General features: G+C 40.9%; 1 long non-coding RNA gene across 1 annotated transcript; it reads left to right on the top strand.

Moving 5' to 3' along the window:
* Positions 1 to 6,701: 6,701 nt before the first annotated feature.
* On the top strand, positions 6,702 to 15,465 carry LOC140846550 (uncharacterized). Its single transcript, XR_012125751.1, has 3 exons — positions 6,702 to 6,801; positions 12,489 to 12,556; positions 13,872 to 15,465. It is a non-coding gene; the product is annotated as an uncharacterized lncRNA (long non-coding RNA).
* Positions 15,466 to 16,344: the final 879 nt, after the last annotated feature.

The raw sequence follows: 16,344 nt of genomic DNA, 5'->3' as shown, positions 1-16,344 counted from the left end.
CTGTGAAGGATTCTTTTGATATTAGCAACAGAGGAGATACAAAGAGCTTGAAGAGCAGCTAGCAGTGAAAGGGGACTTGGCCAGTTGACATCCCCAGAAGAGAATGACAACAGTCTGGCTATGTTCATCTTCCCATTTCCCTCCCAGGTTGGAAGGAGGGTCCCAGAGTACCCCCTCATTGCTGCTACATGTAAACCCTCCAAAGCTTTCCTCCTAGACACCAAAAATGCTTTTCCCAAATGAAGAGGGTCATCATCAACCAAGACTGTTACCCAGCAGCACTACACTTCAAGAAAATCACAGTTAAAAGAGAATAAAAGAAGCTGAATTCTCCAAAAGTGATGTATTCCATTACCTGTGGGCAGTGTCTTTGAACTTGAAGAAGAGATGGAATTTCTAACAGTCTCCAGAGACATGAACTATGATACTGACCTCAGAGCCCCAGACAACCCAGCTCCTCTTGTCCTCACTGTTATTTAACAAAGTTTGTTGTTATGATCACCATGACAACTATATATGCCAACTACTTGCAGAACCTACCTCCTGTATCTTCTTAAATCCTATCTAGAGGCAGGAACCTCACAGATATTTTCAGTTCTTGGGACTTGGGTAGGAGAATTAGTAGAAGCAATGATGCTTTCTGTCGTAAAGAGTAGAGGGACATCTACTCTAAAATTTGACTCTACAAATTCAGGGGGAAAAAAATGTTAACTCTTTATTTCTCAAAATGAAAAATACTTCAAAGATTTATCATTTTTATATTTCCTATAGTACTTGTAGTCATTTTATATAGGTGTACACACACAGGGTTCAATATTCAAAAAATCATTTATACTGTGCTTATGGGAAATTACAAGATTTTCCAGGACAATTTAGATTTAGTGGGTTTACTTCTAGCCTTGTACACACTCTACAACCTAATCCCCACTTAAGTTAGACTCTATCAGTGAGGGTTGGCTAGATCCAGAGAAGGGCTGGATCTATGCTCCCCATGAAAAGCTGGGGAACACCAACATGGATAATCCCCTATGCCCGGGATGGTGGATCCAAAGAGGGCAGTAGTAACCCAAGGACTTCCTGTTGAACATGGAGGATGTAGTAATCCCCACAGTCAACTGTCCCTAAATAACTCAATAATTTTTGGGTAAACTATCCCTGGACAAGATAAAAAATGCTTAGTGTTTTTATATCCTTCATACTTTCTTCTTAATTTAATTATTTAGGTTACTCAAAAAGCAAATCAGACTTAAGCCCAATCCTATAGCAATCTCTAAAGTAAGTTTAAAGGCCAAGAAATTAGTTAATAAATGATCATCAAAGACGTGACACAGATTAGGGGAAAGCACTGGCTTTAAAGCCAAACCTGAATTTGTATTCCATTTCAGTAATTTGTAATGTACAACCTTTCACAATTTATTTAATCTCTCTGAAATTCAGATTTTTTTTAAATTCACTGATATAAGGAAAGGAGTATATAACTTGGAGGTTTATTACAAGAAAGAAATGAGTTAATACAGTGCTCAGTATTAAAGGACACTGTATGTCCCACACAGGTGTCCTATGGATATTCAATCCCAGTCACCCTTAGAATAAGTATCAGCTATTTATTTTCCATAAGGAATAAATGAAGGATATGGACTAAAAGTGCAACTAAACAATTTCTGGAATATGAAAAACACATCACTTATTAACCAAGAAAAGAATTCCAAGGGGAATTTATAGAATTTTTCTTCCAAATTCTTTAAAAATAAAGTAATTCCCATCTGTGTTGAAAGGATTTTGTAAATCTTTCCACCATTTCTCTGTAATGTCCCAGGGCACTACCCACCCTGACTCACAAAGCTGGCCTCTCTTCTTGAAACTCTTTCTAGCCATGACATTATGCTTCTCTGGATCTTCTCCAGCCTCACTGGCAGGTCCTTTTCCACTAATTATGATCACACTGCCTTTTCCTCATGCCTTCTAGGTGTAGTCAAGAGAGTCACCTCACCTGTATCTGATCCTGAATCTCCTTGCTTTATATTCTGTCCCTAGGTGATCTCAGCTGTTATTTCTAGTCTGCTAATGTCCAAAATTATGTCTCTAGTTCTAATCTCTTTCATAATCTCCAGAACTTTATTTCCAAAGGCCCCATATCTGGTGCATCAGTATTATTTCAAGCCCAATTAGTCCAAATCCAAGCACTTAATCTTCCCTCTTAAACCTGCTTGTCCGGCTGCCTTCCTTCTCACTATAGATGCCATCAACATCCTGAAGAGCATCCTTGCTCTATAGGCCAGTGATCCGCAGCGGAGAGTGGACATTTGGCAATGTCTGAAGACATTTTTTACTATAACCTCTAGGGGGTGGAAAGAGTTGCTGCTAACATGTAGTAGGGAGAGACCGGACATGCTGCCAAACACCTTATAATGCACAGGACAAACCCTGCAACGATGATCTAGTCCAGAGCGTCAGTGATGCCATGAGTGAGCAACAAGTCCAAGGTCAAAAACCAATATATTGAGGATGACAGAGCAGAAAGAGAAAACAGAGAGCTTGGGCTGTTGGTAACATCACTGAGCTACCTTGCCAAACCGGGAAGAAACTACCTTTAACATTTGTGTTATATGAGATGATTAAATGTCTTTATTGCTCTGCCACTATTGGTATTTTATTACTACTATGAAAAGCATTCCTTGGTATGAATAACACCTACACTCCAGTGCCACCTGCTTCAAAAACTCTTTACTCATATTTCTGTTGAACATTCCCGTGTTTTGACCCAAAGGCATCTCTAATTCAGTAGGGAATTTTTACCTTATGTACAATTGACTTATACTTACTCTTAAATCATTTTCTCAACAGATTCACACACACACACAGAGACACCCACACACACACCACATGCCACATACTTAGTAGGCTGCTCTTGCGTTTCCTCTCTTTCTTAAGAACAACATTCTTTAGTAGCCCAACAAATAGCCAGTGAACCTCAAGTCCTACTACCCATCCTTCACTTCCCATTGATTTCATCATTTATAATTTCTATAAACTTTTCTCCTTATTATTTCCCAAATTTGTCTTTTGCTCTTCACATTAAGTAAGACATTAGAATGCCTTACTTCAAACTCTCCTCATCTCTCAGCTAGACATTGGCTTCTTAACTGGTACCTGTGTGGCATTTGAACATATTAACCTGTCTTAGCCTTATTTTCCTTACTTGATGATTAAAATCCCTATAGTTTTCATGAGGACCAAAAGAGCTAATATGCATAAAGTAATTAGAATAGTGCCTAACACACATTAAATGCCCAACAAATATTAGCTATTATTATTACCTTTGGTTTCTCTCATCTAATTTGTTTTGATTTTTATTATCCCATGATACATTTCTCAATAACATGAAGCACTTTTCACCAAATCATTGTTGTCTGAATATTCTCTACTTTATTCAGAGAATAAAGCATTCAGGTAGCCAAGCCAACCTGCTGGCAGTGCTGCAGATCTTGAGCACGCCAAGTTAGGTTCAAGTCACTCTCTCAAGTGCCCTCTTGACTTCATCATCACCATCTACTTAGACCTTCCATTGCACAAAAGCTGAAGGCTTCCTTATATGGTTCGCAATTTTTTCTCTCCATCCAAAACCTTGTCATTATCTTAGTTCTTCTAATGAGGACAGAAACCCTATCATCTGGATAATCTTAATTTCTACTCTAAGTAAGCCACTCATGTAGATAGTCATACCCTTGACTGCTTTTAAAGATGCTCACCCCAGACCCCTTCCCAAATCTAGAGAGAGGAAGTATAGGGGTAAGGTGGGAACAGTTGCATTTAACAACCTGGAAATTGTTATGCACACTTGAAGTGTGACACAACTGAACTAGATTTTGTCATCTCTCAGAGCTACTGCACCTCTGAAATGATGATTAAAGCATTCTTTTCCAAACAGAACCTCCCATCCTTCCAGTTTTCTCAGCTACACAGAGCAAACCTGTTCTTCAACCTTATCTACCCTTGTAACCCCTTGACTCTTCTGTTAAAAGAGTGCCTGATATATAGTAACGCCTCAATAAATATAAAGTTTAATAAAAACTTTATTCCTGCCTATGAATTCTCCCTTGTCCTCATATTATTCTAGATCTAGATTATGATGCTTTAGCCCATCATTTGGGTCTCCCTTTTTATCCAATCTTATAATCTCTGCCCTTTTAATTGGAGGACTGAAACCATTTACATGTAGTTATGGACATGGTTGTGTTCAATCTATCTTGCTATTTATTTTCCATTTGTCCCATCTGTTCTTTTTTTTTCTCCTCTTTTTATGCTTTTTTTGGGGGGGATTAAATGAATATTCTGGTTCCATTTTATATCCTGTATTTGCTTTTTAGTTATACATTTTCTATTGTTCTGTTTTGTTTTTATTGATTGCTTCAAGGTTTCCAGTATACATCTTTAATGACAGACTATCTTTAAGTCCTACCATACCATCTCATGTACAGTATAAGAATTTTACAGCAGTAGGCTTCCATTTTGAATTTCCTGGCCTTTGTGCTGTTGTTGACATATATTTTATTTCTGTATATGTTGTTATATTGGCTTTAAACAATCAAATCACTTTTAATGTGATTTTTTAAAATAGAAAAATTAGTAATGTATTTGCCATTTTGGGTGCTGTTCATTCTTCTCCAGTATTGCGTTGTCTCTGCTAGGTCTTTTGTCTCTGCATATAAACTTTGGAATCAAGTTGTCAATAACCATGAAATAACTTGCTGAGATTTTGATTGGGATGGTATTGAATCCATAGATCAAGCTGGGAAGAAAAGATACCTTGATAATGTTGAGCCCTCCTGCCCATGAATATGGACTATTTCTCCTTTACAGTAGTCCACCCTTATCCACTGTTTTACTTTCTACATTTTCAGTTACCCACGGTTAACTGTGGTCCAGAAGCAGATGATCCTCCTTCTGACATCTTGTCAGAAAGTTAGTCATAGCCTAATACTACGCCCCAAGGCCTGTATCATTCACCTCGCTTCATCTCATGACATAGGTACTTTGTCATCTCACAAGAAGGGTGAATATAGTACAATGAGATATTTTGAGAGAGACCACATTCACATAACTTTTATTACAGTACATTGTTGTAATTGTTCTATTTTATTATTGTTGTTAATCTCTTACTGTGCCTGATTCATAAATTAAACTTTATCATAGATATGTAGTTTAGGAAAAAGCACAGTATGTATAGGGTTTGGTACTGTTTGTGGTTTCAGGCATCCACTGGGGGTCTCTTAGAATGTGTCTCCCATGGATAAGGGGAGACTACTGCATTTTAGTTCTTTGATTTTGTTTCCCAAATTTTTGTAGTTTTCCTTATATACATCTTGCATATATTTTGTGAGATATATACCTAAATACTTCATTTTTTAGGATGCTAATGTAAATGGTATTATGCTTTTAATTTTAAATTCCACTTGTTCATTGTTGGTTTATAGGAAAGTAGTTGACTTTTTTTATATTAACGTTGTATCCTGAAATCTTGCTATAATGGCTTATTAGTTTCAGGAGATTTTTTGTAGATTCTTTCTGATTTTCTCCGTAGATGATCATGCCATCACTGGACAAGACAGATTTATGTCTTCCTTTGTACCTTTTATTTCCTTTTGTTGACTTAATGCATTATCAAGGACTTCTATAATATTGAAAAGGAAAAGGAACAGTGAGAGGGGTCGCTCCCACTCTGTACCTGAGCTTGTGGGAAAGCTTTCAGTTTCTCACTATTAAATATAATGTTATCTGTAGATATTTTAGATAGTCTTTATCAAGGTGGAAAATTCCCCTCTGTTTCTAGTTTACTGAGGGTTTCTTATTAAATGATGTATTTTGTCAAATACTTTTTCATCATCTATTGATACAGTAATATAATTTTTCTTTTGTAGTCTATTGATATGATGGTTTACATCAACTGATTTTCAAATATTGTACCAGCCTGGCATACCCAGAGTAAACACCACTAGATTATGATATATAAATTCTTTGTATACCTTTTTGGATTTGATTTACAAATATTTTGTTAAGGATATTTACATATATGTCCATGAGAGATAATGGTCTATAGTTCTCCTTTCTTGTAATACCTTTGTCTAATTTTGGTTTTAGGGTATTGCTGGCTTCATAGAATGAGATAGAAAGTATTCTTTGTGTTTCCAGGCACTGAAAGAGATTGTAGAGAATTGGCTTAATTTCTTCCTTAAATATTTGTTAGACTTCACCAGTGAGCCCATCTAGGCCTGCTGTTTTCCGTTTTGGAGGTTTATCACTTATTTATTCAATTTCTTTAATCTATACATAGGCCTACTCATATTGTTATTTCCTTTAGTGTAAGTTTTGGCAGGCTGGGTCTTGTGAATAATTGGTCTGGATCCCCCTTTTAAAAACATAGTGTAACTTATTAATGCTTTATAATCTATTTATACTTCCCCTTCCATCAAAAAGAGGGAATACTCATTCTCAGTAACAGACCCACAGTCATCAGAGAGTCTGCACCTTCAGGTCTCATTCACAGGACAGAAGTCAACACAGAAACACAAAACTCCCTGGTCAATTCTCAAAACGTGTTTTCCTTCCCAGTGGGCAAAAAATATTTTCTTAATCAATATGGGCTCATGAATCAACAACCAGAGAAAGAAAAATACTAACAGGCTATATACTTTGTTATGTTTCAGACAGTGGAAAAATTGATCCACATCATCTTGAGATAGATCACGAAAGAGGCAGGCGACAAAACCAGATTCTCAGTTATTACAATTCTTGCTGTCAAAGGTGAGTAAACAAATCATCAGCCATGTGTGTCACAGACTATATAGGGAGCTTTCTTAACCAGCCTGGAAGTCCATGACGTATTACTCCCTGGAATACACTGTAGGAAAACATGTGGCTTAACCACTGTTTTCCAAGAACTTGGGAATATTCAGAGTGCTGTCTTGATTATGAAGCAAAGGCCTGCCTAGTGGTCCACAACCAGCTGTGTGCTGTGGCCAGTCCCACCAACTCACGAGAGTGCATTATGCTCAGTTCTGCCTAACATTGCGTTCAGAGACATCACATTGGCACTTTACCATTGGCCATATTGGGAGTTCTTTTACCAGAGGAATCAGCCCCTTCCCCAGCTCAAAGAACCAGTTGTTAAACATTTACTGGCGTGCCACTGTCCTTTACGCATTAGTTCCTGGACCTAGTAAGAAAAGAGAAATGGCCCAAATCACAAGTCGGATAAGATGGACTGGTTAATGGCTAAGAAAAGAAACAAAAATGAAGACACAGCATTAAAAGAAAGGGAAACAGAGGAAGAGAGTTGTCAGAGGGAAAATTCTACCAACAGATGACTGGGCCTAAGCCGCTCATGAGGTTCACGTCTAGGCAGCTTGATTGGCTCTGGCCGGTGAGTCCATACGGACGTCTCAGTAAGACTTTCAGAGCATAAATCGGAAAAGCCAACAACATGACACACATACAAATAGAGAGGGTACATGTGTCAAAAATCATTTAATTCATTTAGTGAGGGAGCCAACATGAGAATAAAGCGGATTCAAAGAAGTATAGGAGAGGCTAAAGTATTTGTGGTCAATAAAAAATGGAATGCTGAAACAGGGTGCCAAAGTTGGTCACCAACAGGAGTCTGGGAAAGGACAGGAGGAAAACATACATTCTGACATAGACCAAAAAAAAAAAGTGAGGGTGGAGGGGTGGATAAAATAGTTTAAAATAATGTTAATATCGATTGGATGTCATAAACACAGATCAGGTCCTAGTTATTTTTCTTGTAGATTTATCCGGTCCCTGTTATGTAGGCTTCTTATTAGCAGTGACCTACATTACAGTAAAATATAGACTAGAGTACTGTTTATCAAACTGAACTCGCAGAAAGAAAGTGTAAGCTTTAGGAATACTTTATTAAAACTTAAAACACATTCCTTTGGGTGAATCTTTGACTAAAGTGATTACAAATATATACTTACACAGGGGTACTGAAATTCATGATAGTTTCTGGACACAAGATGGTCTCAGATGATTGAGAAGGTAATGAGAAATATGTATATATATATATATATTTTTTTTTTTTACTTGAAAAATCAAAATTTTAAATATTCTCTGCAATATTTCATGGAGCTTTAAGAAAATAAGAGACCTTATGAGCCTGTACCCTTAGCAAGAACAGAGGGACTGCCCACACCAACAGCCCTGTGTGGCTGAAAACACGTAAGGGCTTGGTGCCTGCTTGGAAGCACGTGAGGGTTTCCAAAGATAACAACATGCTTGGCATGGTTGACGTGAGACCCAGCAAAGCCAGCCGAAGGCCAGCTTGTGCTGGCGCAAAGCCTCCTGGGGCTTGGAGTAGGTGGGTGGAGGACCCCTTGGAATGTACTGCTTTAGCCCTAAACAGCAGTGATCTGGGGCTTTAGAAACCGCAACAGTGGAATGAATGCATACATGAATGAATACCAGCAGCATTATAAAACTAGAAAAAAGTCCAAGGAAATAGCTACCTAATTGCAAAACATTTATTTTCCTGTCTTGGGACAGCTTAAAATGTGCTGTTTTAAACTGAGAAAGAAAAGAAAAGCTAAGGTAGACTCTGGGTGCAATTTTTAAGACCTGCTGTTGCCAGGTCTATCTTATCAGTACCTTTTAAGGTCATAATTGGACTAAATGGACTGGGGAATGCACTCCTCTGCAGAGAAGACTCATGGCAACATGGAAGCTTCTGGGGCTCTTTCCTTCTCCACAACCTAGGCCGCTGAAGCACAATTATTTAAAATTTAAACTAGCACACCAAACTAACATCTCCAACAGAAATTCCATGCTGACTTGAGGTCTTTGAGGATCGTTGTCGTTTTCCAGGAAGGAGTGTGACGGAGGCTCTCTCTCACGTTAGGTAGCATTTAGTGAGCTGGGCTGTTCCAGGGACTGGAACTGCGAGGATAATGAAAACCAGCAGCCCTCCAAGAGCTTGTCAGGTAATGGAGACAGGTCTCCGCGGAAGCCTCTCCACTAGATGATAGAATTTAAAACCTGCCAAATAAAGCAGCGTGTTCTGGAAGGTTAGAAGACACGGTCATTGTTTTAGCTTAGGACAATGCATAGTGGGCACTATTTTATTTGCTGAAAAACCATTTGGATGACTTAAGGCTGGCTGACATTCATTGAGTATTGTCTCTTTGACAGGTACCACTGTAAGTATTTTAGATGTTTTAAGTCCTGGACTGTTTATGAAACCTCTTAATATTGTAGTATTAGCATCGTCACTTTGCTGATGCTGAGGCACAGAGAGGTTAAGCAATTTGCCCAGCGTCACACAGCTGGTAAAGAGCATAGCTAGGATTTGAAACCAGGCAGTCGAGCTCCAGAGTCAGGACTTTTAGCCACCATGCTATGCCACCAAGAACAGGAGGGAATCATAGAAGGAAGTGAAACCAAGGAACTCAGAATGGAAGAGGTGGACTTCTACAAAAACAAAATCCTGTGCCAGAAAGTAATAATCTCTTTTCTCCAAAATGGCAGGAAAATGTCTGTATCAAGAGGCCCACATTATTAGTGTTTTTGACTAGTGTTTTTGACAGAGTGGGTTTATGGGAAGTTGGGGAAGTCCATGAAAAATGAGGTAAGAGATTCCAGCAATTCACCATCACTGTTCCAGCTGGTGACCTCCCGGAAGGCCATCCCAAGGTACTATTCCTTTTTGGATTCTTAGTTCCAGGGGATAAGAAAACTTTCAAAGGACATACACATCTGTGTCACAAAGTAAGTGACCAGAATTTTCTGCTATCAGGTAACCTTTTCATAATCAAATACAACACTTTCAAATAGAACTTTCTGGGACAGTGAAAACATCCTGCATTCTGTTCTGTTTAATACAGTCACCACCAGCCACATGCAGCTGTGGGGCACTTGAAATGTGACTACGGTGACTGAGGAACTGAACTATTTATTTTAATTCACTCAAATAACTACACATGAACCACACAGATAGTTACATGAGTTCAGATTCTCCCCAAGCCTCTGGTGTGGTTCCAGATAGTGGGTGGTACCCAGACAGATCAGCGGAGGTCTCAATAATTCTCAATAACTGCAGCTGTGGGTCGGTTCACAACAGACAGAATCTGCTTCCAGCCCACAACAGGCTTGCCATAGCAATTTCCCCAAGTTTAGGAAATATAAAGCAGGAATGATGTATTTGTGATCATATTTAACTCATATTTAATTAATTTTTACCACTTGGGGAAATATTTTGAAAAAAATAGGCAGGTAGCATTTGAGGCATTATGAGTCCACGCAAGAGTCAGAACCCAGCCCCAAACCTGGAAGAGATATGGATTCTTAGGAATCTTAGTGGGGCTGTACATTTTGAAAGAGATTAGATTGCTATGGTGTTTGTTCTGGATCAGAAGGGGCTGCATCTAAAATGCAGTGAGGGAATTTCTAGATTTGGATGTTAATCTCTTAGAGGACTCAGGGATAGCTGCATTCCAGCTTCCTAGCTTTCTAGAATGGATTTAAACTTCTTATTCATATTGAAAGTGCGATATGGAAAAGCTCTATTTAAAGCATGCATGCGTGTCTGCACACACACATACCTGCAAAAGACTTTATTTTGGAAATATTGGAAGTTGAAGAAAAGTAGAATTTCACTACTCAGAACCTCCATTGTTAATAATTTGGATTTTTTTTTTAGACTTTTTTCTTCTCTCTATTTGAGATTGTAGTGTATATAATTGGCTTTAATTTGCTCAACACCTTCTTTTTTACAATGAAGTATTGTTGATATACAATCTTATGTTAGTTTCAAATGCACAACACAGTATAGTTCAACAGTTCTCCACATTATTAAAGCCTCACCCCATCTAGTATGGTTACTATCTATTAACATAGTAAGATGTTACAGAATCATTAACTGTATTCTCCATGTCATACTCCATCTCCCTGACCAACTTATATTGTGATTGCAAATTATTGTGGCCCTTTATCCCCCTCACCTTCCCCACAACCCGCCCCAACCCCTCTCCCCTGGTAACCACTGGTCACTTCTCAGTGTCTGTGAGTCTACTGCTGTCAAAACCTTCATTTTTAAATTTAAACATCATTTTTATACTCTTCCTATTTTATCAGCTTTTGGATACCCCTGGTTTTCAGTTGTATTTGAGAGCTGACAGAAGATAAACTACTTAGAACTCTGCGAAGCAGAAATGCCACCACAGCTTTTTGACCTGCCAAAGAGCTTTTATTAAGTCAGCAAAATACTTGCTCAGCTCTGAGCGGCTATAGCATGTGATTCAACACAGACACCCACTGTCTGTATTTTCCATTTTGAGACTCACTTAAGTTGGAAAAACACGTTAAGTTCTACCAATGTTTTTCTTACTCATCCTTTATTTATGTCTTTATTTGTAGCCATATTTTTTTAAAATGAGATTTTCAGAGACAGGACTTTGGTAGGACTTACAGAAAAACCTTTTAGGAAGATGTTAGGAAGTCTTCAGTGTAGCTGAAAACACTTGAGTGTAGCTGGCATGGTTTTATGCACTTGCCAATGAATTGAAGCTGTGTCTCGAGGGGTCGCCAGCTGACCAGCTCTCCATGCCGTGTCAGGTGCGTCACCTAGCACGGCACAGAGAAAGCCGGACTCTCTGCTCTCCCATCTCCTCCGTCACCTAGATCTTTGGCAAGTTGGCATACTGCATGTTCAATATGAGTTTTTATTAGCAAAACCATGTCTGTATGTTTATTAAGAAGGTAGATGTTAGAAACTGGTTCCCACTGGTAAAAAATAATATTCCCTTTCTAGATATGCAGGCCAAATTATTTAGGGACACTCTCTAAGTCAGTTCACAGGTGCTGGTATGGCAGGCCATCCCCAGGGACTCCGGCCTGGGTATAATTTCTCACCCTAAGTGGGGGCTAGATTTAGTGACTTGATAAGAATGAAAAGAAAAATGGCAGAAGTGATGGGATATCATTTCCAAAATTAGTTTTGAAAAGGCTGTTCTATTCCCATTCTCTCTCTTTCTCTCTGTGGTGTGTGAGAGATCCTCTTCTCTCGGTTTGCTCACCCTGGGGGCACCAGCTGCTAAGCTGTGAGGCAGCCCTGCTAAGAAGCCCATGTGGAGAGGGACTGAGGCTTGCCAGTAATGATGAGCGTGATCTTGGAAGTAGAATTACCCAGCTAACCAGTCCCAGATTCCTAGCCCACAGAATCCGTGGGATAATAAACATTTATGGATCTGGACTTCTAAATCTTGGGGTGGTTTGTTTCCCAGCACTAGGTAACTAATGAAGATGAATAAGACATAAAGATGCTGAAGAAACTGCTTGGTGTCTGATTTATTTCTGGCGATGATAAAGCTAACACTCAGCCGTGTGCTGTGCAACATGCTGTGCAGTGTTCTATGAATTTCACGTACAGTAATTCACTTAATCCTTATGCTGATACTCTTCTTATTGCTATTTTACAGATAAGGTAACTGCCATGGAGAAGTGAAGTCACAGTCCAAGAGGCGAAGCCACTGTCCAAGAGGCAGAGGTGAGACACAAACCGAGGCCATCTAGATCTTGAGCCCACGGTTCTGCCCACGGTGCCGTACATCTCCTCTGGTGGTTAATTACGGCAGGAAGGTGACATCCACTGTGGTCAGAAGACCGAGGCAGGGGCTGGTAGGTGCATGAGCAAAGATGAGAAGTTGGACATGCTTACTAAAGGCAAATTTGACTTTATTAAGGGCAACTTACATGAATGAATCTACCTACCCATCTTTCCCACCAAGAGCAACTAGCAGAGTCTGAGGAAATCTGCCTGTTTTGGCAGGAGGGGCATTTTTCAAGGGAGGCCGAAAACCCAAGTAGTAGTGATGACAGATGTGGCCATCAGCGCTCTTCTGTGATGCTGTCTGGGTGCTCAAATAAACTCACATTTCCATTCAGAAGCAAATTCATCAACGAACTGACCCATACAGACCTCCTCCAAGATAAAACAAAATATGTTACTGTGATTTTTCACAAAGAATGAAAGTCATGGGCTATTTTGTTTTCTTTTTCTTCCCTCTCACGGTGCCCTTGGTGCATTAGAATACTGTTTAGGGAGCAGGCGCCTCGGGGTCTCAGCAGAGGCTCAGATACACTGCGCGCTTGTCCTGTCCCTGCAGAGGACGACAGAGATAAGTCTGACCTGACGGGAAAAAGAATAAATTCCCAGCACCCTTTGGTTTCCCTTTTGGTTGATAAAAATGCCTTGTTGAATGTCAGGAAATTAAGTCCAGTGTAGCTGTCTCCACGAGATACCACAGACGATGCATAACAAGTTGGAGGAAACAAGGTTAATGCAGATTGAAGGACCAATGTCTCCCTCTTATGTCCTACGCAAGGCTGATGCATGTTATTGTCGGTGGTCAGGCTCCTACTTGCCTCGCAGCAGTTTCACACCTGGCTGCTGATTTTCCAGAGCAGAGTACTTGTCTGAGAAACTTCACCTGGCCCATAAGTGACAAAGCTCAGCCTGTGGGTGTTGGTCTGGAGAGAGTGCCTAAGTATTACAGAGAGGGTCTGATTTATTATTCAATTTGGTGCTAGTTACTTTGTGAGCAGTTTTATGGGGGAGACAGTCATGGTGAGTAAGTGATTCTATTTTGTCTATCAAAAAAACCAGGAACTGAATGCAGTATCTGTGTAGCACAATCCTAATACTAATTCTCACCTGCCAAGCAGGAAAAAGAAAAACATATGGTCTGTCTTGCAAACTAAATGGGGTTCTAGTGCCAGTCTGTTTAAGTGCACATTTGGGAGGAATGACATACCTCTGCCATTTAAAAAAAAACTGATGTGTGTTCTGTTTGGTATCCTAGTGTCTAATCTGAAAACATGAATGACTCGAGGGGAATTTTCTTTCAAGCAGAGGACCAAAGTCAAACAACTCAGTTGCTAGATGCCATGCGAAGCCTCCTTATGGAGAAAGAACATAAACTTTGGGCTTACCCAGGTACTGCCGCAGCCACTCACTGCCCTGCCACACCCTCGACCTTGGCACTGCCAGTAGCCACAGATCTGTCACGTCTTGAATCCTGGATCGCACACTGACTGCTCTCTTCTACCTTTCCAGCTCACTCCTTACAGTCAGCAGCCCCACGTCTCCATTCTCCGACCCTGCCAGGGCCTTCGGCCCAGGGATCTGATCCCATTCATGTTGCACTTTCCCTCACCCCCACTGTGCCCCAAGTTTTCTCTCTACCCGGCTTACATCCCTTTGCATCACAGCGTCACTGCTCCGCCTACTCTTGCAACCCTACTAACCCCTCCCATCTCGCGTCTCCTTGCCCGGATAAACCACAGCCCGGGTTAACCAGTTCCCCGCCTCCTCTGTGCCTGCACCCGTGCAGCTGAAAGCACGCAGCCCGCTAACTGGTTGCACGGGGGACTCCGGACCATAAATCTAGCGCTGGCGCTGGTGCCGTCCAGCAAGCATGGCGTGCTTCCCTCCCCCAGCCCCTCTTGCTTGCTCTCCTGGGTCACTTAACACTTGCTCCTCTCTCCTCGAGCTTCCAACACTCCCTCCACTTCGGCTGTGCTGAGATGATGGAGCAATCAGAAGAGAACGTCACCACCTGTCCCCTCTATGCACCTGTCTGCCTCTGTGCCCATCCTTGGTCCCCTGCCTGTCCCGTGGATGGGTGTCTCTGCAGCCAGCGAAGCCCAGCCCCCACCCAGCACTCGGCTTCAACCTCTGACTCATGCTCGAGGACAGCGCACCATTCCCTCCTCTCTCTGCTGGGGCCTCAGTTTCTCCCTCTGGATTGCACCACTCCCAGGAGCATGCAAACATACTATTCTTTCTCTCAACTATAAGCTATAAAAACAAACCCCAAACCCAAACTCCCTGGACTCCACTTCTTCTGCCAGTGTCTGTATCTTTCCTCCCTGTCACAGCAGTTTTTTTTTCTTTTGTTATAGCTGTATTGAGGGATGATTAATAATAGCAAAAAGTTCATGTAATCAATGTATACAACTTGCTGAGTTGGACACAGATACACCTGTGATACCATCATCATCATAAAAAACTAAACACACCCATTATCTCCAAAAGTTTTCCTAGTGTCCCTTTGCTTTTTGTGGTTGTGATCAGAATACTTAACACGAGATGTACCCTCTCAACAAACTGATAAGTGCACAGCACTGTTTTGTTAACTATGGGTACAATGTTGTATGGCAATCACAGCAAACTCTTAAAAAGCAGCATCCAGACCCACAGTCTCTAATTTCTCTCCTCCCATTCACTTTTAAAATATACATATTTATTTCTACTGAAGTAGATACAATAAAATGTGCAAACCGTAGCGTACCGCTTGGTGAATTTTGGCCCATTATACACCGTGTCACCATCACCCAGATCAGCGTAGCAAACATTTGCACTTATCTTTTTTCCCCTTCATCGATCCCCCACTGCCCCCCACCCCTCTGGCAACCAGTGGTCTGTTCTCTGTGTTGATGAGTCTGTTACCAAACCCCCCAAGCTCGTGCCACTCGCTGCCCAACATGCCAGTAAGTTGGGAGACAAGGTACCGGGGCAGGGAAAGCAGCTTGAAAAGCCAGCAGACTGAGAAGATGGTAGACGCATGTCCTAAAGCACAACGTTATCTCAGGGTAGATTGCAAGCTTCTTTCCTGTTGGGGGAAGGGGAGCAGGCCAGGGAGTGACTGGCGGCTGCAGACATTAGCAAGGTCCCAGGAAGGCTGAGCAACTCCGAGTCCTTGGTTAGCTGACTTGCTGACCCAGGTCTGGTCACAAGGTCCCTAAAACTCTTAGGCAAGGCAACCATTATTTTCATGTGTATTTCTCCATCTCCTGGAAAAGGCAACCTTCGGATAAGGAGCTCTTTGCAGAAATCTCCAGCTGTAAAGCAAAATTCCTTTTGTTGCTCTCCAAGTCTGTGTGCAGGGCTACAAGGCTTTTTGTTCCTTTTGGCCCAAAGATTAAGACACCAGAGGAGACAAACACGATATGAAGACAGAGGTGCCAACTTTTTCACTGGGTTATATATTTCCATTTTGTCTGTTTGCTCATTTTGCTTTTTAGATGCCATATATAAGTGAAATCATACAACATTTGTCTTTTGCACATGTTCTAAGGAAATTGTGCTCATCAGGATCACCAGTTACTGGCTGTCTTATTCCTAATCTAAGGTCCTTTCCTAGCCCTTGTTTTACTTACCTCTCAGCAGCTGCTTTCTCTTCCTTGAAGCACTGTCCCTACTGGTTACCAGGACACCACACTCACTAGATTTTCACCTTCCACTTTCCATCCTTCTGCTGCCCCTTTGCAGTC

Source organism: Manis javanica, chromosome 15 (assembly GCF_040802235.1).
Source record: "Manis javanica isolate MJ-LG chromosome 15, MJ_LKY, whole genome shotgun sequence".
In the NCBI taxonomy this organism is placed as follows: Eukaryota; Metazoa; Chordata; class Mammalia; order Pholidota; family Manidae; genus Manis; species Manis javanica.
The sequence above is the reverse complement of the archived record's forward strand: the minus strand, read 5'-3'. Positions and strand labels throughout refer to the sequence as shown.